This window comes from Dendropsophus ebraccatus, chromosome 2 (genome assembly GCF_027789765.1).
Source record: "Dendropsophus ebraccatus isolate aDenEbr1 chromosome 2, aDenEbr1.pat, whole genome shotgun sequence".
Classification (NCBI taxonomy): domain Eukaryota; kingdom Metazoa; phylum Chordata; class Amphibia; order Anura; family Hylidae; genus Dendropsophus; species Dendropsophus ebraccatus.
In genome coordinates, this window is record NC_091455.1 from 54,815,188 (window position 1) to 54,840,514 (window position 25,327).

General features: G+C 41.7%; 1 protein-coding gene across 3 annotated transcripts in view; it reads right to left on the minus strand.

The window, feature by feature from the left end:
- FAM110B (family with sequence similarity 110 member B) overlaps positions 1-25,327 on the minus strand; it is a 119,448-nt gene that overhangs the window by 63,038 nt on the left and 31,083 nt on the right. Inside the window, exons 1-2 of one of the 3 annotated variants that reach the window (XM_069960013.1) lie at positions 25,161-25,208; positions 15,540-15,680 (exon numbers count right to left, since the gene is read on the minus strand). The gene's annotated coding sequence lies outside the window, so the exon portion shown is untranslated. Of the gene's footprint in view, positions 1-9,121; positions 9,222-15,539; positions 15,681-25,160; positions 25,209-25,327 lie in introns of those variants that run through there. The other 2 variants (XM_069960012.1, XM_069960014.1) reach the window with 2 other exon arrangements.

Here is a 25,327-nt window from a genome sequence, read left to right on the forward strand (position 1 = left end):
GCAACCAATTTGTGAGATAGGCTTAAGCGATCGCAAAACGCATTACTCAGGCTATTTTCACACATATCATTTAATGAACCTTTAATTAGCACTACTTTGCCTTGAATTGTGCAATTCACAATAAAATATCAACATTTTTTCTGTGATTCCGTCAAAACCGCATCAAGAATATTGATATTTTAAAGCAAAATTGCAAACATGTGGCAAATTTGCGCCAATTAAACATGCACTAAATGCTAGGTGTGAACTAGTGGTGGTCTTTTAGCACATTGTTACTGAATTGCAAAAACTAGTTGCATTATTGGGGTGTAACGGATTAACGGTATAATGGAAAGATTCTTCAAGATAAGCAGATAACATGTGTCCGTTTCTAGGACCCCTCAGTTGTCAAACGTAACCTGTGGGGAAACTTGGCATCAAGTATTCAAGTCACATATTTGCAGGAGAAATAAAATAAGACAGCTCCTGTTAAAAGCAATGCCTCTCTATAGAGACATTTCTAGCTTATAAATGAGGGGATTAATGAGCTCCATACTAATAAAGATTTAATTATTTCTTGATCAATACACATTGACCTCACAATAAGCATAGATTTACAGTGATACAGTAATAAATCATCTTTTGCCTACCAAAAAGTTTAGGAACTAAAACGTCACACCAGACCAAAAAAAAAAAAAATAAATCACAGAAAGCACAAATGTGGAATCCCTGTCCTGGCAAAAAGCCTCCAGTTCCTGTCAACTTCTGGGCTGTCTTGCATGAACTGCGCACTTAAGATCTCCCCAGAGTGGCTCAATAACATTGAGGTCAAGAGACTGAGATGGCAACTCCAGAACCTTCACTTTGTTCTGCTACCCAAGGAATTGATAATGCCAGTCAAATTGTGATTAACAAATAGAAAAAAGGTCAGGGGCTCTGTAAAAACCAAACCACAGTTCGGTAGGCAAACAAAAAAAATTTCAGCCACAACTGCCAGGAAAATTGTTCGGGATGCAAAGAAAAACCCACAAATAACATCAACTGAAACATTTCTGAAAAAAAGCGGTGTGGCTGTTTCAAGATGCACAATAAGGAGGCACTTAGGCATAAATGGGCTGCATGGTCGAGTCGCCAGAAGAAAGCCATTACTGCGCAAATGCCACAAAGTATCTTGTCTACAATATGCCAGACAGCACAGAGACAAGCCTCAAAACTCCTGGAACAAGCTCTTTTGGACTGAGGAGACCAAAAATTTAACTTCTTGGCCACAGCCATGAATGTTACATTTGGAGAGATGTCATCAAGGTCTATGATGAAAGGAACACCATTCCTACTGTAAAGCACGGAGGTGGATCACTGATTCTTTGGGGATGTGTAAGCTACAAAAAGGCACAGGAAACTTGGTCACAGTAGAAGGAAAGATTAATGCAGCATGTTATCCGCAAATACTGGAGGCAAAGTTGTGCATGGGATGTACTTAGACGTTCCAGCATGACAACGATCCAAAGCACAAGGCCAAGTCGACATGTGACTGGCTACAGCAGAACAAATTAAGGGTATATTCACACGAACGGGCCCTGCAGGTCCTGGCAGTTCCCATACACTACATACTCGCTGCGGTCTAAACGACCGCAGCGAGTATGTAATTATACCGCCCTTAACCCCTTCTGCTCCCGCCCGGCTCCCCCGCTGTAAGCATACATTACCTGTCCTTGCTGCACGGGTCCGGCGTCCTGCTCTCCCGCCCGGCCAATCAGTGGCTGCGGCTGGGCAACACACTAATTGGCCGGACAGGAGAGCAGGACGCCGGACCCGTGCAGCGAGGACAGGTAATGTATGCTTACAGCGGGGGAGCCGGGCGGGAGAAGGGGTTAAGGGCGGTATAATTACATACTCACTGCGGTCGTTTAGACCGCAGCAAGTATGTAGTGTATGGGAACTGCCAGGACCTGCCGGGCTCGCAGCGAGAATCTCGCTGCGAGCCCGTTCGTGTGAATATACCCTAAAGGTTCTGGAGTGGCCATCTCAGTCTCCTGACCTCAATATCATTGAGTCACTCTGGGGAGATTTCAAGCGCGCAGTTCATGCGAGAAGCCCAGGAACTGGAGGCTTTTTGCCAAGAAGAATGGGTAGTTTTACCATCCGAGAAAATAAAGCACCTCATCCACAACTACCACAAAAGACTTCAAGCTGTCATTAATGTTAGAGGGGGCAATACACAGTATTAAGAACTAAACTTTTGATCAGGGTAATTTGGATGCTTTTAGTTGTTGATCTGATTTAAAAAGAAAAGAAAAAACACAGTAGTATGATAATAAATGGCTTCACCCAACCACTAACCATGAGTGGGAAAAAAGTTTGTGCCATCATTCATATTTTCTGAAGAAAGGACAAGAAAGCAAAAATTCTGCTGGAGTATGTAAACTTTTGAGCACAACCAGACACCATTTTTGTAATCAACTGGTAATTCAGAACATTTGATAAACAGGAATTTGTCAGGTCCTGCTAATGCTGGATTACAGGAACATTACTGCTGTTAATGAAGTTAAGAAGATTATGCAGTAGTTAATAGTTGATTGTACTGTCCCTCTCCCCAGTATTCACTCAGTTACAAGGAGGCAGTTTTGCATTATGTGTCAGAGGAATGCTGGTAGTGACAGCATCTTTATGGAGCGCCTTGCTGGAGGGGGAAGGGTACCAAGATGCAGGGAATATACGGCACTTAGAACCCCCAAGCTATGACCCTGGTCTGTAAGATGTGATGCAAATAGACTACAACTAGCTTCCAAATGGACAAATGTCACCGCAATATAAATCGTCCATAAGTGTAGACAAAACACTAAGTGACCTAGTAATAGCGGAAAATGATGTTTATACTGCTGGATGTGCAGGAGGCGAAGATGATATTACACAACACTGAAATGATAGCAGCGTGTCAATTATGGCAGTGGATCTCCATGCACGGAGGGCTTGATGTCTCACAGATTCAGAATATGCTGCTGTAAGAGACTGTAAAAATATGACAGACTAATAAGTAGCTACCGTGCAACGTCATCCCCTGTACGCAGCAATGGAATTAGTCAAGTGAAGAGGACATGGGGGTACAGCTATGGAAAAGAGCGTGAAATCTTGGATCAGCTTCGACCAGCTTGTTCACTGGCAGGGTGTTCATTCACAGGGTTTACCACCATTCACAAACAAGTACGAGGGTAGCGTAAGGGTCATACTTCTCTCCAGCAAAGGTTGGGGAAAGAGGGTAAATAATTCCTTTGGCCTTTCTGTCTAGCATAGGGGGTCTGACAATGTACAGTGAAAACTATGGACACATTTTTACGTCATTGCATGTAATTTTACAGATTAAAGACTTCCAACTGGTTTTCACCAAAAGACAATACAGGAACGCTTGGCCATTCCAAGCTTTCCTGTGCAAGGGGAGGACTGGGGCCGGTTGGAAGACATAACTGATGGCCGAACGATCGTTCGGTCTTCAGTTGTGTATGGTTAGCTTTATTTCTACTGAGGACTAATCCAAGTAAAAATCTAATTTAATTCACTTCTATTTTTCATCTAAGCCTAGCCTTTAGGCTAAGAGCTAATGGGCTACAGAGCCATCAGAGGCATGGATCAGCTTGCAATGTAGTACATATACATGCAAGCTGCAGAAGTTAATGGGTACGTTATTTGTTAAAGTTTTCCCTTAAAAAACTGCCTGGATATGTTAGATTATCCATTCAAAGTGGTGGCAAAGTGACTGTACAGCTCTCATTGCAGTTATTGAGCCTCTGAGAGTCCCTTCTATGGAGAACAGCTATTTCTCGTTATCTCTATTTTAGGGGACAGGACCACAACAGGGCTGTTTAGCAGTTGGACTTACACAGGGACTTCCTTTCACTTAAAGAGGATGTACCACCAGGTACATCCTCTTTAATCTGACACAGGGATAAAACAGTGCCGTCACGGGCAAGCCGGTGCTGCGGTTCGTTTTTCGATCCGCGGCCCGGTTCCCGTGTACAGCGCCGTTCTATCCATGGGTCCCGGGCCAGTGCTCAATTGGGAGGCAATTCCCTCCCTTGTATGACGCGGCTCCGTTAAAATTAATGGAGCTGCGTCATACAGGGAAGGAAATTCCCTCCCACTGGGGGGAGGCCGGCCCGCCATCAGTGCTTGAGCTGCGGCCTGGGACCCGTGGATAGAACGGCACCGTAAACGGGAACCTGGCCGCAGATCGAAAGACGGGCCGCGGCCCCGGCTTGCCTGTGAAGTCGTCATTCTATCCCTGTGTCAGATTAAAGAGGATGTACCTGGTGGTACATCCTCTTTAAGGCCCTATTACACCAAAAGATGTCTGACAGATTATCTGACAGATTTTTTCAGCAAAAACAAGAAATGGATTTGAAAAGAGGAGAAATCTCAGTCTTATCTTTACGACTTGTTCTCAGTTTATAGTCCATTCCGGACTTTGGGCCCTATTCCACAGTAACGATAATCGGCCAGATTTGGCCGCATTTGGCCGATTATCATTTGGTGAAATAGAGAGAGAACGATCAGCCGATGATAGTGTCATCGGCTGATCGTTCATTTAGGGCCAGACCTAAAATCATCGTTCCCCCACCGCGCATCGCTACGGTTGAATAGCAGTGTGCGGCGGGCGACCGACGATTTGACAGGCTGCAGCATCATAAATTACCTGTCAGGTCTTCTTCTCCGCGCTGTCTTCCTCCCAGGGTCCCACGCGCTCTATCTTCAGAATGGTCGGTCAGCTGACGGCGCTCTCAGCCAATCACAGGCCGGGACCGCCGGCCATTCTGAAGATATAGCGCACCGGACCCGGGGAGGAAGACAGCGCGGAGAAGACCTGACAGGTAATGTATGATGCTGCAAGGACATCGGTAATGATGTCCTTGCAGCCCTCGCTCAACGATCATCGGGCTGTGGAATAGGCCCAGTAAACGAGCGGCGATATAGCAGATCGCCGCTCGTTTACATAGTTGATCTGGCCCTCCTCGGCCCGTGGAATAGGACCCTTTGGCTGAAAAAAATCTGTCATATAATCTGTCAGACATCTTTTGGTGTAATAGGGCCTTTATAATGAGTTAAGGCCCTATTCCACCAACAGATCTAGCGACAGATTATCTGCCAAAGATTTGAAGCCAAACCCAGGAACAGACTATAATCGGAGATCAGGTCATAAAGGAAAGACTGGATTTCTTCTCTTTTCAAATCCGTTCCTGGGTTTGGCTTCAAATCTTTGGCAGATAATCTGTCGTCCGATCTGTTGGTGGAATAGGGCCTTTACACTCCTACTACTGTTGCTGCTACTAAGCAGCTATAGGGAGTGAGGATTGCTCTGCAGCACTGTGGACAGACAGCAGAAGGTACACAAAGGAAAGCCTTTATTTACCTTCTAGGAATGAGGTGGGTCATTTTCCGCTAGCAGACTAACTCAGATTGCCAGCACAGGTGCACAGCCCAGACTCTCACCATCCCCTTCACATAGCACATGCTAAACCATGTCCTTGTGGTTTGTTCTGGGTCTCTGTTACTAGGGACAAAAATTCCCTGGCAATAGGTAGTGGATAGCAGATTGCAAGGGAGGGAGAAACCTAGTGGTCAAGGTTTAAGGTCCATTTTTCTGGGGTAGAGTGTCATTTTTGACTAAATTAAGCGATTTTGGAGGTTGTTTGAAACAATGATCATTTAAGAGAACCAAACAGTAATTTGTTTTACCTGTAATACAGTAGTGAATGCAATAGAAAAAGGAGTTCAAAGAAGTCAATAGCCAATAAAGCTGGACATAGTATGGGTCCACAATTCTACAGGTTTAAGCAGTTTTAATCATAACCAAATGTTAGACACCGTGCAACAGCTCATAATAAGCGTTTCCTAAATGTAATGTGCAGGTATATAGTTTTTCTATGACATCCAGATGACAGCCATTTACAGCTCCGTCAAACTTAGCTAATATGCGGTTTCATTGCCAGGCAGTTCTAGGAAAGATCGGTAAGAAACATTAGACATCAAAACTCTTACTGGTATAAGGAAGATAATTGATCATAATATAGACACATATCATCTCCAGCAGTCTGCGTAGCAATACCACATGCATAAATAGACTATAATTCATTAATAATTCAGTTATGCTAGCAGAAATATGACAAAGACCAGTGATGTATAGTTGTCCACAAACTTGACTAGGAAAATGACTTCAAATGAGAATTATGAGTTGATAGATGATGACTCTACGGTCGTCAGGCCATTTTAAGCCCTCTGCTTTCCATCACTACAAGTTGCCCTTGACAGAAGTATATTAGCTAAACTTTTTTGACAGGACAATGACCCCACAGGGTTAACCTATGCTTTTCTATTAAAAACAAAGCAAATATATGTCAACTCACAAATAAAATTCTGAAATTCTGTTAAAAAAGATTTTTAACACAAAAATTATACAAACATGTTTTGGACACATAATGACGCAAAACTGGAATCCCGCACCCAATGTGGATTTTATAAACTTTAGAACTGTGTTTTCAGCCTTAATAAAAAAATTTTTTTCCTAAAACTTACAGTAAAAAAACAAACAAAAAATGTGCCCTTTCAAATCCCTTCCTTTTGATCTGGAGCAACAGATTTAGAGGTCTTCTGTGCCCTAAATATACTATGAAGGAGGGGACTAACAGAACCATTCTTAGGGCCCTATTCCACCGGACGATTATCGTTCAGATCGTTAAATCGTTCGAATCTAAACGATAATCGTTCAGTTGAAATGCAGTTAACGATTAACGGCCCAACGAGAAACAGTTGATCGCTTTATAAGACCTGGACCTATTTTTATCGTTGCTCGTTCTCAAATCGTTTGCATTAAATAAGACGTCGTTCGGTCGTTCGCAGTAGATACGAACGCAATAGCAAAGAAATAGTGAAGAAAAAAAACTATCGCAAATACGATCAGAAGTAATGATTATCGTTCCATGGAAATGAGTGACTGTTTTCAGGTCTTTTGCAATAGCGGTCGTTTGAGATCGTTAATCGTTAACGATTATGCGAACGATAATCGTCCGGTGGAATACGGCCCTTAGGATCAGCAGTGGGTCCCAGGAACTAGATCCTCACAGATCATCATAATGTTACAGCATATCCTTGCAATATATAGTCACTGTTTCACAACATCCCTCCCACCATGAAGGGGGTTCACATCGTAGTGAGCTTCCTCACCGTCATTGCATTGTAGGCAGCCTACTCACAGTCATTACATCGTAGGCAGCCTGCTCACAGTCAGTACGTTTTAGGAAACATACTCATCTTTTATAGATTACAGGGAACATACTCTATTGATTGAGCCAAAACCGTAAACATGTACAAAATCCTTCAATAAGCTCATATTTACAGCCAAGGACAAGAGCCACTCCCATACTCTCAGAGTAGGAAAGACTTTCCTAAAAGCCTTCTTTAAAAGGACTTATACTTTCCTAATCTCCCAAAACAAAATCCCATCCTGGCTCATATACAGGTCATAGAAAGAGCTATGTTATGGCCTTGGCATTAGTCCTTACAACTTATATATACAAGGTTTAAACCCATCAGTGGTAAAACATAGTACTGCATGTAGGAAAGTCTTTTGGCAGGAATCAGTTTAACAAACTTATGTTACATGATGATAAAGCATGGAATGCGACAGAATTGAACTTATGCAATGGCTCTGTATTATGGCAAACCATTAGGCAAGCATAGCATGTTAGTATATTGGTGGCATGCATAGCATGTTAGTAAATTGTATCATAGAAGTAGTGATGGAACATGCCAAAACTCCTATTGAATCTGAGAAAAATGACAAGTCTGCCTCTAAGTAAAAGTGACAGGATAGTACAACATAGGCCCAAAGAGACCATGTAATGGATCCATAATAAGACTGTCTACATTAGGCCTAAGTATGATCAACAAAAACTTTAGGTATACATAATTAAACTTTTTAACAGTAATTTTATATATTTCCCTGCAGCTTATGTTGGCTACTGAAGCATGGAGAAACAATGAGAGCCCAATAATAACTATTGGCAGTACAGGACTGTTAAAAAGCATTCATTAATAAAAAACCTCAGCTGAACAAGAGACTCCGCTTAACACTAATATTCTCTACTAGGTCTGGCTGCCGAGGCTTTTAAGCATCTGTGCCTGTAATGTTCCAGCGAGCATTACTATTTCATACCACAAACTCTTTGTTCCAGCCGTCTCCTCCTCTCTCCTTCAGACAGGGCTTTGTGCTTCCTTCAAGCATTAGCATTTTGCATATGAATACATGTACATGAAGTAAACAATCTATTCGGTTTTGTTTTGTGGAGAATGACCGATGAATGGACAGGATGAGTCTCTTTATTTGTAGCCGTCGACAATCAAAATCCATAGAGGACGTTTCAAAGCGTTCAAACTGCAATTACCAATCGTGTGCTATAGGCTTTCATGAGACTATCCCCCCCACAGTGTGGAGACCACAAATCAAACAAGATAAACTCCAGAAAAAAACAAAAACAAAAAACATAACCACATGCATACATATTCTAATCATAACAGAAATTTACAGCAAAAGGTCATCTGTTGAATAATTAAATGTATATTAAAACACTATACAAGTATTCACACGAACAAGACTACGTATGTACCTGCAGGCACAACGCTTGTTCTGTACAAAAAAAGAAAATAAAGAAAGAAAGGACTATGTAATCAAGAACGAAAAATAAAAACTAGAGATGAGCGAACCGGGTTCAGGTTCGAGTCAATCCGAACCCGAACGTTCGCTATTTGATTAGCTGGGGCTGCTGAACTTGGATAAAGCTCCAAGGTTGTCTGGAAAACATGGATACAGCCAATGACTATATCCATGATTTCCACATAGCCTTAGGGCTTTATCCAAGTTCAGCAGCCACCGGTAATCAAATGCCGAAAGTTCGGGTTCGGATCTACTCGAGCATGCTCAAAGTTCGCTCATCTCTAATAAAAACCAAACACTGACTATATTATTCAAAGAGTCAAGGTAGGGGATGGGTGTGCGACTTTACAAAACATTTTTTTTTTTACATTTTTAAATTCAGACGTAGCTGCCATGTATTTCTTATTCCGCTCTACTACAATTTATTGGAAAATATCCTACCTATAAGAATGCTGCAATGCTATAGGCTAGGTAGCTGTAGTAACGTCAGCTGTCCAGATCACCCTCTCAGTAAAGGTGGTCATACACCTTCAATAGCCATCAGCCCAATGTTTGTTGGGCCTACAGTTCTATCCTGATCTCGGCCAACGTTCACATATTCTCAATGGAGAGAGGAAAAACAAGCGGCTGCCTGACAGCTGGCTTATCTCTCATAGAACAGAAGGTTAATAAACCTGATCCTTCTCTTATCCCCTCCCACATCATCTGTCAGGGGAGGGTCAGGAGGCTCCTATACACGAAAGCCAGTTGGTGGGTTCAGCTAACTTTATAATAAAGGGGTTTTCCGCCTTTTCATAGTCTTTCTTACTGTACTAATGTTTTCCTTCTGCTTTTAATGCAAACTGTCTGCTCTGCTGTCTTTAGCCCAACTTCCTGTGTAGTGTACATCCTGTAAGAGACTTCCTGTTCCTGTGTAGACTCTAGCCAAGAATTCGGTCAACTCTATCAACCTCCCACTATGTGGGGCAACAGCCAGAAACAGCTGTCTGTGCAGGGATACCTGACTTTAGTATTGCCTTTGCCATATCCTTAGACTCGTTACAGAGTTGGATACTGACTGAAAGGGTGGTCTCCTTTGTAAGGTCCTTACCTGGAGGGATATCTGGCTATTCTCATGTTTTCAGACTCTTCATTGGGGCTCCACTGATGTTTTGTATAACTAGGTGGCAGTAGTTATAGTTAAGAAGCTGTAGTAATGTACACTGGAAAGTTGGGCTAATGAAGACACCATATAGTTTGCATTAAGTGTAGATGGGATGTGTCAGAAAAAAATGAAAGACCATAGTAACAGAACTTTAATTTAGCAATACGTATTCAGATATTTGACTGTTAAAAGGAGTTTACTGATGATAAAATGTTCACACATACCGTATCCACAACGGCATACGGAAGGAGTTCACAGCGAAATCCGCTGTGGATACCTGCCCATTCCTTTAATGGGATGACATACTAAGTGTATGTCAAAGTCTGCGCCCTTAACCCCCGCAGCCTGGGTACATACTTTCAGGTCCCTGCTCCGGGGGCTGCTGGTGCTCAGCCAGTGTGCTGCCCTGCCACATCGCACCGATTGCCTGAGCGTCGGGAGCCCACGAAGCAAGCTGGAGCAGGGGCCCGGTAAAGTATGTACCAGAGCCGCGGGGGTTAAGCACACTGACTGATATACTCGCAGCGGGATGAAAATCCAATGAGAGTTTGTCATCCCATTGAAGTGAATGGGCAGGTATCCGCAGCAGATTTCGCTGCGAACTCGCAACATGAAATCGGCTGCGGATACAGTACGTGTGAATGTACCCTTAGGGTAGCTAGCCAGGAACTAGCCGACTCGCAGAGTTATTAACACTGCGAGTCGGTACGTGTGAAGCTACCCTAAGGGTGCCTTTACACGTACCATATCGCTGCGTATTTAACGCTGCGAGTTTTGTGCGATTTTTACATGCGAGTTTCGATTTTCACATAAAAATCACGTGAAAATCAAAACTCTCATGTAAAAATCGCACAAGACACGCAGCGATAAAAACGCAGCGTTAAATAAGCAGCGATACGGTACGTGTGAAGGCACCCTTAAACTGTCTTTCCCTAAAGACCTTAAAGGGAACCTGTCACCCCCCTGTGCCGGGGTGACAGGCTCCCGACCCCCCGTTAGAGCCCCCTATACTCACCTAATCCCGCCGGGTCCCGCTTCTGGAGGTGGTCGGGTGGTCGGGTGGTCACGCTGAGAGATGAGTCCAACACCCATAGAGAATGACAGGAGAGTCCAGCGCTCCGTCATTCTCTATGAGCGTTGGACTCATCTCTCAGCGCACGCGTCAGGCTGCAGCGGCTGAGATCTCCGTCACCCGACCACCTCCAGAAGCGGGACCCGGTGGGATTAGGTGAGTATAGGGGGCTCTAACGGGGGGTCAGGAGCCTGTCACCGCGGCACAGGGGGTGACAGGTTCCCTTTAAAAAGGCAAATATAAACTGCTCATAAACCACAGGTGATCTAGTAAGCGTTAGGGGATCAGTACATGAACAGCAACCTTCAAACTGAACTGCTGGCAGTATTGGACAGAAAACACATTGGTCTAGATCAGTGTTTTGTTGTGTGAGGTCAGGTGCACCAGGATTTGTGGAAGAGATGGCAAATAAAATGTTTCAGTAAGACCATATTAGATGGCCCAACACACAGGGTAAGGGCGGGATCATAGTACGGAATTCTCGCGGACAATGTCCATGGAATTCCGTCAGTAGTCCGCCCGCACGGGCACGCGCTTTTCCGCTGGCTCCATAGACACCATTCTATGGGCCGGCGTATTCCGCGATCCACTAAAAGAAGTGACATGACACTTCTTTCAGTGTATAGCAGAATACGCCGGCCCAAAGAATGGTGTCTATGGGGCTGGCGGAAAGGCGCCCAGATGTGCGGGCGGACAGCTGACGGAATTTCGCGGACATTGTCCGCGAGAATTCCGTAGTGTGAACCCGCCCTTAGCGAGGGTCAATCTGCTAGAACAGCAATCGCTTAGCCTTTTACACGACTTGATAACCGTGCTGGCAGCCCTGCACAAACATCAAACATGTCGCCCTTGCTTTAATCTGCCATCAGCTATTACACCGAGCAATGTGCGGCCAATGATTTTCGAACGTTTGGCTGATCAAAAATGAGATCTCTACCTGATTTTGGAGATAGTCGTTCCATGTCAAAAAGGACCTTAAGAGGGGTTTTTACAATGTTCTTTACAAGTTGCCTTTATTTTTTATTTTTTTTTTTATAAAAATTTGCTAAAAATGTTCAACTCTGCAAGCTTAATTCTTTTTTATACTGCTCAGCAGAATGGAAATCTTCTCATCTGACTTAAGATTAATTGCATTTTTGATAATATTATGAACGCTAAATGAAATAACACAAAAAAAACCCAAATTGATCTAAAGCAGAAGCTGAAACCAAAGGCTTACATTGTCATAGCAACAGCCCAGGAGTGGAATTACTTACAAATGCACGACGCGGGCTGCACAAGCCAAAGGGAGTCACATACACAGAGGTTAAATATATAAAAGAGGGCTAGAGAGCTGAGAATGTGCAGCGGTCAGACAAGAAAAAAAGTACTAGCCCAGCAAAAGCCCTGATTATTTCAATTTAACTTTGTAAAAACAAGTGTGCAAGAAATCATGTAAAGGAGATCTGGGGCATTTCCTGAATGCTTACAAAGCACATGCAATGACATAGCATCCTGTTTGCTGACCATGAAGAATATATACTACTTCATACCATTTAAATTGATAATATTCTCCAGATGTATGAAATTGCAACAGAATGCATTGCCACGAGCCAGTGTTCACCAGTACCATAATGGCTGGGAGGGAGTAAATGCCCATTTGAACTTCACAAACCATAAGCGAACAGCCCCTAGTGAACCATTTACAACGTTATAATATGCTTGAATGGGTCTTTACCTTTAGGCTGAAAGGTTATTATCTTTAAGATCTATTCCTGTGTCTTTCTGTAGATGGAAGCTATCAAGATTAAAGGGATTGTCCATTACAGCAAACTCTGTCCATATGTCCCAGAAGAACATATGGATGTCATACTTCTATTAGCCAGAGAGGAGAGCTACTGCATAGAATGGTTCACTCTGGAGGACTGACCTTGATCATGCATTACAGGGCTGCCCAATAGGGAACCCATCTTGGTCTAACCAAGATGAGGTGTTGGAAGAAATGGAAAAATCTCAGTGGCTCTAACAAGGGCCAAATGGTGACCAGGTGACTGGGTCATGTCTTATGGGGTATTCCCAGTAAGCAGCAGTTAGAAGCTACCAATGGTGGTCCCAGTAAAGACAACTGGTAAACCAGCAACAAGTTCATGTGCATTCAAGGCTTGGTGATCCAAGTGGGTATGGATGGCTAGCATTTCTGCTCTGTACCCACTGCTGCTATAGTACAAATAGCTGTGGCTGGTGGCTAGGATAGAAAATGTCAGAACACACATAGCATAGCAGTTTGCATTGTATGGAGTTGCACAGCTATAGACCACTCCGAATGCCCATGCTGCCCCTGCCCACTGCTAAAAGTGGCAGCAGAAATGGTATAGGAAGCCTGGGTGGTCTGATCTGATGTTTTACATCATAGGGACATGTGCATGTTTGTCACTTAGCTGGCGAAGCACAGGCAGTATAATGAACAGGGCAATGTTGGGTTCTGGAATTCATATAAATGTTACTTTGACTTGAACCACCTACCCAAATATAATTGTACACTTAATACACTGCTTTATGGCAATGGTATTCTGTAATGGCAGTGGCTTAAGATAATGTGCCCAGCCACATTGCAAAAATTGTTCAGGAATCCTTCGAGAAACATGTCAAATTGACCTGGCCTCCAAAAATCACCAGATCTTAACACAGAATTCACAGGATGTAGTGGAAAAACAAGTTTCCTTTATGGAAGAATCACCTGATCACACACCGAATCTATTGCAATAGCAAGATACTCTTCAGTAGTCTCGTGAGTCCAAGCCCCAATGGGTCGGAGCCGTTTTGCCAGTATACATTAGGCTGCTGTCATTTTCGCATATTGGTTTTTGCATTTCAGCCACTACATCATGCAGCGGTACATTTACTTCATTACTGTTTGGATGTACTGACTTTTTTTTCCTCCTATTAGGCAGATGGCTTTATTGTTATGTCTCACTGGTATTTGTACAAGAAAAAAAAAAAAACTGCATTTACTCAAAATAAAAAAATATTTAAAAATGAGATCAGAAGCATTTAGGTCATCACAATGGTATGATATTTTCTTCAGGTCAGATGCAGAGTTTCATGTTATTTTTAGATAGTTACCAATGACACATGTATCCATAACTACATAATGGTCACTGTCATAATACATCACTGGGTCTTTTATGAGCTATTACAGGCAATAAGGTTTATTAAGGAGTCACCCCAGGCAATTACGCACCTGAATATAAAGCCTAACTTATTATATGATATTATAGTAATATACGATGAGACTCACACTCCTTAGCCTGGGTGTGCATGCCAAAACACAAAATCGCAGGAACATTTGACAGCCCACTAAAACTTTTCAGCCGGTGGAGGAATTTACTTCAGTCAGAACTCCTTCATATTTAAAAACCAAGCCATTTGTATCTTCTCCGAAGGCAATTACACAGTGACTGAACATGCTTATCTTGTCATTTCCATGTCCATGCCCCCACAACTTAGCTGATGAGCAAAAGCAGAGTCATTGTCTTTTGTTGAAAGCCTGAAGGCAGTACGGTATTCAAAGTGTATGAGAAGTTGTTGGCAGTAAAAAAAAAAAAAGTAAAAAACGCTAATATTATGTTAAAAGGAAATAAAAGGCAATATATTTTATATCTTCTATATTTATTATATATTCTTGGATCTGTAGTCCTCACATTTTATCAGCCGTGCAGTTGCAGAAAGAACATCTGGTGGTATAACAACTGTAGAATTTTATATCTGCTATCGCTCAGCCTAAACAAATTGAAGGAATGTTAAACAGTAACAATAGGGCTTTTGTGACCTCACAGTACAAGGTTAACCAAAATGGGGCAAATCATGAGAAATATCTCTTCGTAGTAAACTGAACTCTAGGTTTCCCATGGGTAACAATCATCACTGCTGAAAAAGTAGAAGCTTGGTTAGCGTAACTGATGTTCTTATCGGAAAATGGGATGTGTAATTGCTTGAGTCACTGATGTGGTTGTCAGTGAAAGGATTTTTAGGACAACCTTTTGGGTCTGGAAACACAAGTTTCTGCACATGAACATTACTATGAAAATACAACAGCATAAAAAAGGTAAACTGGACTATGTAATAAACAAAAAACTTTTGATTCAACAAGTTTTGTTCCGTGCCGAAATCCCCACTGATCAAGAGAACAAGCCAGCTTGCAGTGACCACCATTCAGTCGCTTCCATTCTAAGGGTATGTTCACACTAAGGAACAGGCAAGGAATTTCAAGCGGAATCCATGCTTTTTACATGCTTCTATTCCCCTTGAAATTCTGCTTGTAAAATATGTACAGAGCAATGTCCCATTGGGATTTCCTCTGTCTTGCAAACTGCAGAATCTACGCACAGATCCACTTTGCGCCCAGATTCCGGTAGAGAAATCCCATAGAAGTCAATAAGGCTTTGAATTTCCGCTTCCCACTCGCATTCCACCAGAGCTGAAGAGGAGGAAATATTAAGCAGAAAACTCTCACCTATTTCCCAATGTGAACATACCCTTAGTCTATGGATGGACGCATGAAGAGGAAAGTGTAGCATGCATCTTTTCACTCTCTCCTGATCACAACATTTGAAGTTTTCTTTGTTCTTAAAAAAATTTAAAAATAATATGACTTCTGGATTTACCTCCTGGCGGACTCCAATTTCTGCTCCCAGGAAGAGGTCTGGTGAGGTTATGTTACTATCTCAGAGGGATGAGGGCAGTCATGTCATAAGGCAGATGTGTCTTCTGTAGGTTTTATTATTTTTTTGCAGGAGCTGTCTTATCTGTAAAAAGAGATGGAAAACTAAAATTAATGTTGGTAATACAATCAAAATAAAAATATAACAATGTTTCAAAGAACTGTGATTTTTGCTCAGCTACACCATGCAAGAGGTGATTTACAGAGTTCCCTTTAAATAATGGATGGATTAAAGCAGGTGGGTTTACGAAGGTTTCTTCAGCCTAACAGTAGCACAGATTCTTAAGGGTTGCAGTCAGAGAGGCACAATAAGCTCAATGGTTACAGAACAGCCACAGTATGTTTTTGTGGGTGCAGACACACTTGAACATTAATAAATTCAACTTTAGAGATCTCTTTTTGACCAGGTCTTATCTCGAGCCTATGACTGTACAATGCTCATCTGGTTAATGAGATTTTGCTTTCAAAGATGCTTTAAGACCACTGTCTCCTTGGAGAAATGTTGCCACCAACTTAAAACAGATGGCAATAGGGAACAAAGACTCCCCTTTGGCTTATCCCGCTATCCAGGAGGGACAGAGGGGTGTCACAATCCTAGAGCATGGGTACTCTAGGCCACGCCAATTTGACACAGGGCTGCAAGTTTAAAAGTTGTTTTTTAGGACAATAACTGCATCACCTGCCGAACAGACCCCAGGACAGATCTTGGATTAATAGCAGCTGTCTGAAGGTACAAGCGGTTTGGGGGTTTGGGGGGGGTCAGATTGTGGGCACAGAGTCGCTTTAAGTTAGGCTTTTGGCGGCCAACCAAAAGCGCTGCGAAATTTATTGGCTCTACACAAATAGATATTATTAAAAAGGATAGATTTAAAGGAAATTATAGCCTCTTCTACATTATACTAAGTGAATGGATTAGATACTACAACCTACAAACAGAAGGCCGATATGTAAAAAACCATACCACGTACAGACTCATCTTTCCAGATTAGATGAAGAAAAAGAACATGACATCACCCCATTATCCACTTAAGTTCTACAACTGCATCTTTCCATACAGATCAATGACCCCTGTGTAGGCTTCAAGCTGAGATATTGATGACAATTCTTATTAATTATTAAAGCCAGGTATCACAATGTCACCATGAAGTCAGAAACCAATCTAAATCGCTATACTTTTGCTGTTCTGTGCCATACTGATGTACTATACAAATAACTATGCTACCCTTAAAGGTCATAACACACAACTTGTCAAACTTGGAAAACTTCACATCTTTCCCTCACAGATGGGTAATGCATATTAGGCAAATTAGAAAGAATTCTGGGACAGATAATAGAGTATGATTGTAGGCTCGGGACTTTGGTAAAAAAAAAAAAAAAAAAAAAAAAAAAAAAAAAATATAATAAAAATAATAATAATAACAAACAATAACAATTTATATACACAGCGTGGTCCAAGAGTAGGTGCACGGTATGTGTAATAGAGTTAAGAAGGGGGAGATTTATCAAACATGGTGTAAAGTGAAACTGGCTCAGTTGCCCCTAGCAACCAATCAGATTCCACTTTTCATTCCTCACAGACGCTTTGGAAAATGAAAGGTGGAATCTGTTTATATATTCCCCCCCCCCCTATCATCCAGGAAAATTTTACATAATAAACAAAAAGGGGTTTGACACCATAGCCACAGGATATAGGCTGTGTCTGATCTTTAGGGATCTGACCACTGGAAACCTATGATCCGGAGAATGCTACATCTGAAGCCGCAGTATGTATACATGACCTGGCTAGCTTCCGCACTCCCATAGACAATAAATGGAGCAGTGGGACAAAATGAGAACTGCCAGTACGGAAGCCGCAGTCTGAATGGATTCATGTTTTTGAGATCATGGGGAACCCTTCAAATGAACCCCCCCAATCGCTTATCCACTAGACAGGAGATAAGAGTCCATGTTTGCAAAGCCCCTTTAAGGAACTACTAAATAAACCCGACATAATGTGTGTTGTCTGCTGTGTACTGCGGGAATTCAGGCACCATTAGTTTTTCTCATCTTTTCTAGGCAACAAACAGGCTGCGTTCAATAGTCTCTCTAATGCGTATGAGCAGCCACCATATTGCTGCTCTAACAGCAGGGTCATCTACATTAATACAATGCAGTTTTTTTTATTTTAGTTTTTTTGCTACCACTAATATATCCTGAGAAGATCGACAAATGCTTATTTCTAAAATATGCAATGAGAAAAAATAAAATAAAATAAAACAAATCCCACACCAAAAGACCAAGAGTTCATGAACACATCGAAGATGCTTGATTTACCCAGATGGGCACAAACAGAAAATAAAACAGCAAGTCAAGCTAAATCAGATCACATAAGGAGGTGAAACGTATTAAGTGTTCAACCAAGTGACAATACTAATTTTATAATACAATCAAGTGACACAAACCTCATTTGCATACAGACTGTAACGTATGCAAATTACCTTTAATTATGGAACACACATTTGCAAGGCACACACACACACACACACACACACACACACACACACACACAGTACAGCTGTGAGATTAGACTATGGTGGCAGACTGACTACTTATCCAGATTAGGTTGTGCCGCCTTCTCGTGACCACTAGAAGTAACGTCTTTGTAATATGGAACACGCCACAAGGAGGAAGATGCACAGCAGCTCTGGGACCACATTCTGGTGGCAGCTTCCTGCTCTGTATGGGTCAGGTGTAGAGATGAGCGAACCTCGAGCATGCTCGAGTCCATCCGAACCCGAACTTTCGGCATTTGATTAGCGGTGGCTGCTGAAGTTGGATAAAGCCCTAAGGCTATGTGGAAATCATGGATATAGTCATTGGCTGTATCCATGTTTTCCAGACAAAGTGGTGGCTAAACATGGATGTTTTCTTAGCAATACTTTAAAAGGGGTTGTTCACCCCAAAAAATGTTTTCTTTCAAATCAACTGGTACCAGAGATTTGTAATTCACCTTTATCAGCTGCTGTATGTCCTGCAGGAAGTGGTGTATTCTTTCCAGTCTGAAACAGTGCTCTCTGCTGCCACCTCTGTCCGTGTCAAAAATTGTCCAGAGCAGTAGCAAGTCGCCATAGAAAACCTCTCCTGCTTACTAGACTGTAAAGAATACCACGTCCTGCAGGACATACAGCAGCTAAGTAGTATTGGAAGACTGGATTTTTATTTAATAGTAATTTATTAATAGGTAAATTACAAATCTCAGTTGATTTGAAAGAAGTTATTTTTATTATTTTTTAATTAATCCAATAATTGTACCTATCCCGTGGATAGGTGGTATATAATACTTACAGGAATACGCCTTTAAGAGTGGCTTCCCAATTTTGTTTTTATCCATTTCAATATTTAATTTTTTTTTTCAGATTATCAAAACCAGGATTGGATTTGAAATTAATGGCAGCTATAAAATGAAGGACTTCTTGTTCCTGATTCACTTCTTGCTTTGGCTCAAGAAAACTACAGTGGCATTTTCCAGAAAAAAAAAATGCTGCCTGTGAAACCACCATTAAACAGAGTTTCAATGACACAGATGTCTGAGCCATAAAACTATTCCCGACTTGCAGCATTCCCTGGACGGACATTCAGACTCAAGCATTAGCTTTGTGGATCTTCAGTGTAAACATAATGCGGCAGAAATCTATAGTGATTTCATAGAACCACAGAAAAGCATTATAGAAAGTGAACACATTGTATTACTTGTAACCAAAGCCGACATCAGCGCATGCCACGCATCGAAATCAATAAAATTTACCAACCTTCAAAACTTAGGGAAATGTCAAGAATTCTGTATACGTTTTCTACATGTATCAAATAATGGAAAGTCTAACCAAGTCAACTCCACGAAAACATGAGTTTAACTTTTAGGAAAGTCAGCATTTCAGATTTCACTTACGTCAAAACAGATGTGTGTATACATTGCCTTTCCCAGGATCACAGATTACTCTACACTCCATTTTTCACAGTCAACTTTTTCAGTGAGGACTTCCATCTGATATTCCCATAGGGAGATGGCGTTTAAAAAAAAAAAAAAGCCACAAGTTTTATCCCATCCAAGCAGATCAAACTGTAGATTTTCCCAACATCAGTTCTGCATGGCAACTTAATAATGTAGTCCTGTTAATATAAATGGCACGGATCACCTAAAATGTTCTGTTCATAGTGAGAATGTAGTCAGAACAGATAGAAATGTCTTATTTCACACTTACCTCTCTACCTGGAAGGGATCCTGTAAAAAGCCGTTTAATCCCATACCATTTTCAAGATTTCTACTTGCTGTCAGTGAATGAAAACACAGAATGGAAACCATTCTAAGCTGTCATCAGTCTATATATACCAAATACACCATAGCACAAGTCTGACTCATGTTCCGATATCTCTAAACTGTACATAAAATATAACAGCTGGGAGCCCAGGCTGTTCATCTTCTGAAAGATTGTAGCAGAACCGCAGCTTTGGGGGCCATTAGCATATGGCCACATATACCTGGAATATTCCTTCAAAATTTCAGAACTGATTACAATACCAGCCATGTGGATGAGGTCTGGAGAAATTCTGACCACATGATGTGGAGTCTATCTACATGGAAATGTATCTATGGTGCAGGAACTAAAGGAGTTACACAGAATAAGAAAAAACAGCTACTTTCTTGAAAAACAGCACCACACCTGTCCTCAGGTTGTGTGTGGTATTATAATTCAGCTCTAGTCACTTCAATGAAAGAGTCGCTAAACCAAACCCAACCTTGGACAAGTGTCGATTGTTCAGGTTTTTTTAAGCCTGGATAACCATAGAGAGGTGAAATCCATAGCAAAATATGTGTATGCTGTGGATTGGCAGGTATCGGTTTTGGAATCAGAGTGGCTCTACCCATTGGAACCTTCACCAGTTATTAGAAGGAAAGAACTAAACACTCAATGGTGTGCCACAGTCTCCGTAATGTTAGTCAAGGCACAGCAGCCGTTCCATATGTACAGTACCTGTATCCAATGGACAAGGTTTAGCAGGACTTGGAGCCAACGGATCAACCACCACTGGTCTATCATAAGAGCAAGCAAAACCCCTCAAATGTAAATTATGCTAACTACTCTGTACAATTTATGTTTGAGCCATTCAGTATTGTTTCTGTTTGTTTTAGACTGTCTCTCTCTCTCTGCACATTGCAATGCACCATTTTCCCTGAACAGCCAGACATGAGCCGCCGCAAGCTGCAACCTGAGAGACTGATTAATGTTACTGTACAGCACCATACTGGGGCTGATGGACCATGGAGTGCTTCTCTCTAGTCATGTCCTCTCCAGCCAAGTGAGCAGCAGAAAAGGGTTCTGCAATCAGTTACAAATGTCAGGAACGAGAATAGCTATTCTATCGGGGACACAGAAATAAGTAGAGAAAACAAACCAAATAGAATAAGAACTCTAAGCTACTTACATTACATTAATTTTGAAAAAAAATGGTGTCGATGTAATAACACCCCGAGAAAAGATCACACTGCTGGAAGCAAAGGTCAACCCACCACTGCTTCTGATCCAAGAGTCTTTGGGGAACTCACCTTGTCTTGTAGCGCTGAGGTCATTGACATTTTGTTGTCATTGAGCCTGATTAGCAGAATATTAAAGTATTTCCATTATAGAGTACCAAACAAATGTATCAATCCCCAACACACAGGAACTTTTAAAGGCTCTCTTATACATTAAGGAAAAAAAGTTGGTCAAGCCCACTGATTTTGATTTTGGAGGGGCCATCTGACTGTATAATATGTATGAGGGCCTCCTAATCTCCCTAACAGTTGTCAAGACGACCGAAAGGGATGTTTTTTTGTTTGTTTTGTTTTTAGAGATGCTAGATGTTCGGTGGGAACCAGCAGGAGAAACAAAAACTACCTCTACTGTGCCTTTTATTTCCATGTTATTTTCTTCCTCTTTTTGCATTCTTAGGTCTGTTTTTCTAACTAGTTTCCCCTTGTGACATTTTTATTTCCACAATCCACAAAAATTACAGAGAAGCTCTAGTATGCACTGTAAATGTGACAGACTGTCCTATAGAAGTGTAATTCTTGTGGAACCGTAATTTTTTTTTAACAGATTAAAACGTCCGCAGTGTCCACAAATCCATGAGTTCTTTGGGTGGGCGGCTGAATCTGCCGACCATAGAATGGAGTCTAGGGCTTGGGTGGAGATGCACGAGGGCTGCGGATTCTCCCATTGTATTCCACAGTGTGATATACTTGTGCTTAATTGTTCATAATTCTTTAAGGATTGTCCTCAATGAAGAACAGAGGATGCCTATCCATAGACACCTAGTTCTGCTTAAGCAGTGGATACAACTCTGTCCAGTCTATGCAATGATCGGGGAGCTGAAGATATCCCTCTAGGCTCCAGACCGATACACTAACAAATGGTCAGCCTTAATACCTCGCAGAGCGTTGCCTACACTGGCTACAACTGTATCCATTTCTCAGCCGAAAGGAAAGAAAAAACGCAATTGAAATATAAAAGACCTCACTACTCAGCTCAATTTCCAGCTTACATTTACTTTCTCACTAGAGTAAAACCTCAATGTGCTCAGCGACACCTAGTATAGGAAGCCAACAACAAGCCTTTTCCCATAGGTCCCCAGTTAACACATAATAAGCTCTAAGTTAGGTGGCGAAACTAAATGAGGGCTCCGACTTGCAGCAAGACTACTCATTTTATAAGCACTCACTAAAATTCTCATGAGGGGCTTCCAATGAAAAACTGCTAACATGGTTTCATATTACTTTTCCCGTGACCCACTGTGCATCTGGCATTAATTTAATCCATTAAGCAAACAGTGAAAATCTAAACTCCATCTATAAAAGCCATGTTACTGCTGCTAGGAAAACAAATAAATAGATTAAACAATAAAGCAATCAAACACTGTCAGCGATCTATATGGAAAGGCACAGGATGTATTTCATGTTTACATTGGGATGAGTATGCATGTCGGCTCCTGCCATGGGAATAATTGTGAACCCTGAGATGCTCCATATAAAACCAACGGTTAGGACCTTATTCAAATATATGCCTGTAAGCTTCGGAAACATAGGAGACACAAGTAAATTTGACAGAGGGTAGCATTACAATATTTTTTTTTATTTGACCTTTACTTTTGACTAATACTAAGTGAAAAACATCAGGATGACCTTCTCCGTAACAGCAAGGTCAGATTGCAGAACAGAGTGAACCTGGAGTTTCAGTTAATAAGGGACATTAGTATAATCAGTAATGAACTTATATTGTACACCTTACTGCCACTTTTACATCCTTCTAAAACCAACAAAATATAAACAATGTCCTTCCAACCAAAAGTGTTACCATTGACTGCGCCAAGAAACACCAACACTCTTGTCCTCAGTTTGTGTTAATGGAGCTGTAATGGAGTTGTAATACCACAAACAACCTGTGAACAAGGGTGGCGCTGTTTTGGATGAAAAGTGTTTTACTAATCTTGGATAACACTTACCAGGACTCAATCGCAAATTTGATTATGGATCATTGGCATGAAATATGCCTGCTGTTGTATGCCACACCGGGATATGGGATGCCGATGGATACATGGGAAATGCTCTATAAATTCAGTGTGAACTTAGGCTACAGTGGACTTTCAAAAGTTTTTAAAATTATTAATATATAAAAATATTGGAGCGAAAAAACAAAAAACAAATATGGAAGAGGAGGGAAATAGGTGATTTGAGACATCTCCCCCCCTCTTAGAACAAAGGATATGGGATGCTGACAATAATAGTTTGGGGGTGGGGGTGGTGGGAAGGGGGAGTTTGGAGACCAAAAGCACATTACCAAGTTTCATATTACTTGTGTCATCTTTGGATTACTTTTATATATTATGTAGAAAGTATGGCTGATGTATCAGGTGATCTGCACATAACCTACGATCATAACCCGTCATATTTAGTACACACATTTGTTCAACTATTAGCCGAGCAGAAGCATTAAAAATGCATAAACACTAACTAAACTCTATCCCGCAGCGTCCAAACAGCATAAAGAAAAACATACATGCAACTTCAAAGAGGTTCCCAGAATGAGGTTAATTATTGATGACACTAGGGGTATAGCTCACAGGTCAAATTTAGACAAGCAAAGCCCAAAGGTGTAAGGTGACTTTTTAAAGCCATAGGCGATGTAATGTGAGGGCAAGCACTAACTTTACTTAGCCTTAACATGACCACAGTAGATTGGACTGGTTTGTTACTTCCAGTTATAACAAAATGGAAACAATTTATTTATTTTTTTTAAAGGCGAGCACACAAAATAAAAAAAAAATAAAAGTAAATCCACTATATTGACCTGGTGCTCTAGGGGCAATGCTTCCTTTGGCCCTTACCAGTCTCTGTACACCCGGCTTCCAGGGATGTGTTGCCACTAGAGATGAGGGAATCTCGAGCATGCAAGGGTCCGTATGAACCCACCCTCAGCAGCCACCAGTAATCCCATGCTGCACACTCAGGTTCAGATGGACCAGAGTGTGGTCAAGATTTGCTCATCTCTAGTTGCCACATTATTTTGAAAGCTGTCGGACTGCCACCTTGTAAAATTTTACAAGCCTTGACCTGGGACTGTTGGCTCCCTGGTGGGCATCCATTTCTCTACATTGCCACACAGATCTATACTCCACAGGGCTCTCGGACCCCTTAGGCTTCTGGTTGTTTGAAACATAAGATTCACAGTCAGCTGCTTATGATGACGGGGAATTCATTTAAAAAGTTGCTGTCATTTAACAAAACCTTTGACATGTCATAGAAACATAGAAAGAACTGGAAAGCCAGACTTGTCAGGAGTCACAAACATCATTTGAAAGGTTAACAATGGTGTCTTCAATGATATGTAGTGGTATGAAACCAGCGGCCTCAATACAAAGAGCTACTATTCTGTCCAGTCATATGGTTTGTCATGTGGTTTGCACAAAGACTGCTTAAATAGGCCACATCTATTCAATAATGATTGTGGTTCTCTGAGCTGGGTAAATGAGTGTGTCACAGTGGACTGTCATGGTGCAGGATAAGTGCACAAGTCTACCCCCCCCCCCCCCCCCCCCATACACCATCAGGTCCTTATATACTGGTAAATGTATAGGGAATCAAGCAGCGATCATTTATTTTCATTGGCCAATTATTGGGATCATTCCTCCTAAAATCATAGACGTGTACTGGTTCTCTGCAGCACATTCTCGGTTGGGTCATGCCAACAAACGCTTATGTCTATATAATGGATGCGATCAGCTGACAAATCTTTGTTAGTTCGCCTATCACAGATGTTTGCAGTGGACATTTATCTGGAACAAATGTTAACTCTTGCAATGATCAGTCTATGACAGAGGAGAACGGAAATGAGCAAGAAATTAAAAGGGGTACTCCAGCGAAAAGCCTTTTCCCAGTAATTGAAACACATTACAAAGTTATATAACTTTGTAATATGCTTCAATCATCTGCCTCCCTTGCCTATGTTTTCCCCCCTCAACCCCCCACCAGGAAGTGAAGTAAACTCATTCTTACCTAATGACTGTACCCAGGCTGCTCTGTGGCAGCCATTTTGTGACAATGACATCATCAAGAGGGAGGCAGGTCTAAGCCCTGTTAAGTCAGCCTCTCTTTGTCACATGACTCTGATTGGCTGAGCAAGATATAAGCCATCTAACAGTTTTACAGAGTCAGTTAGACAT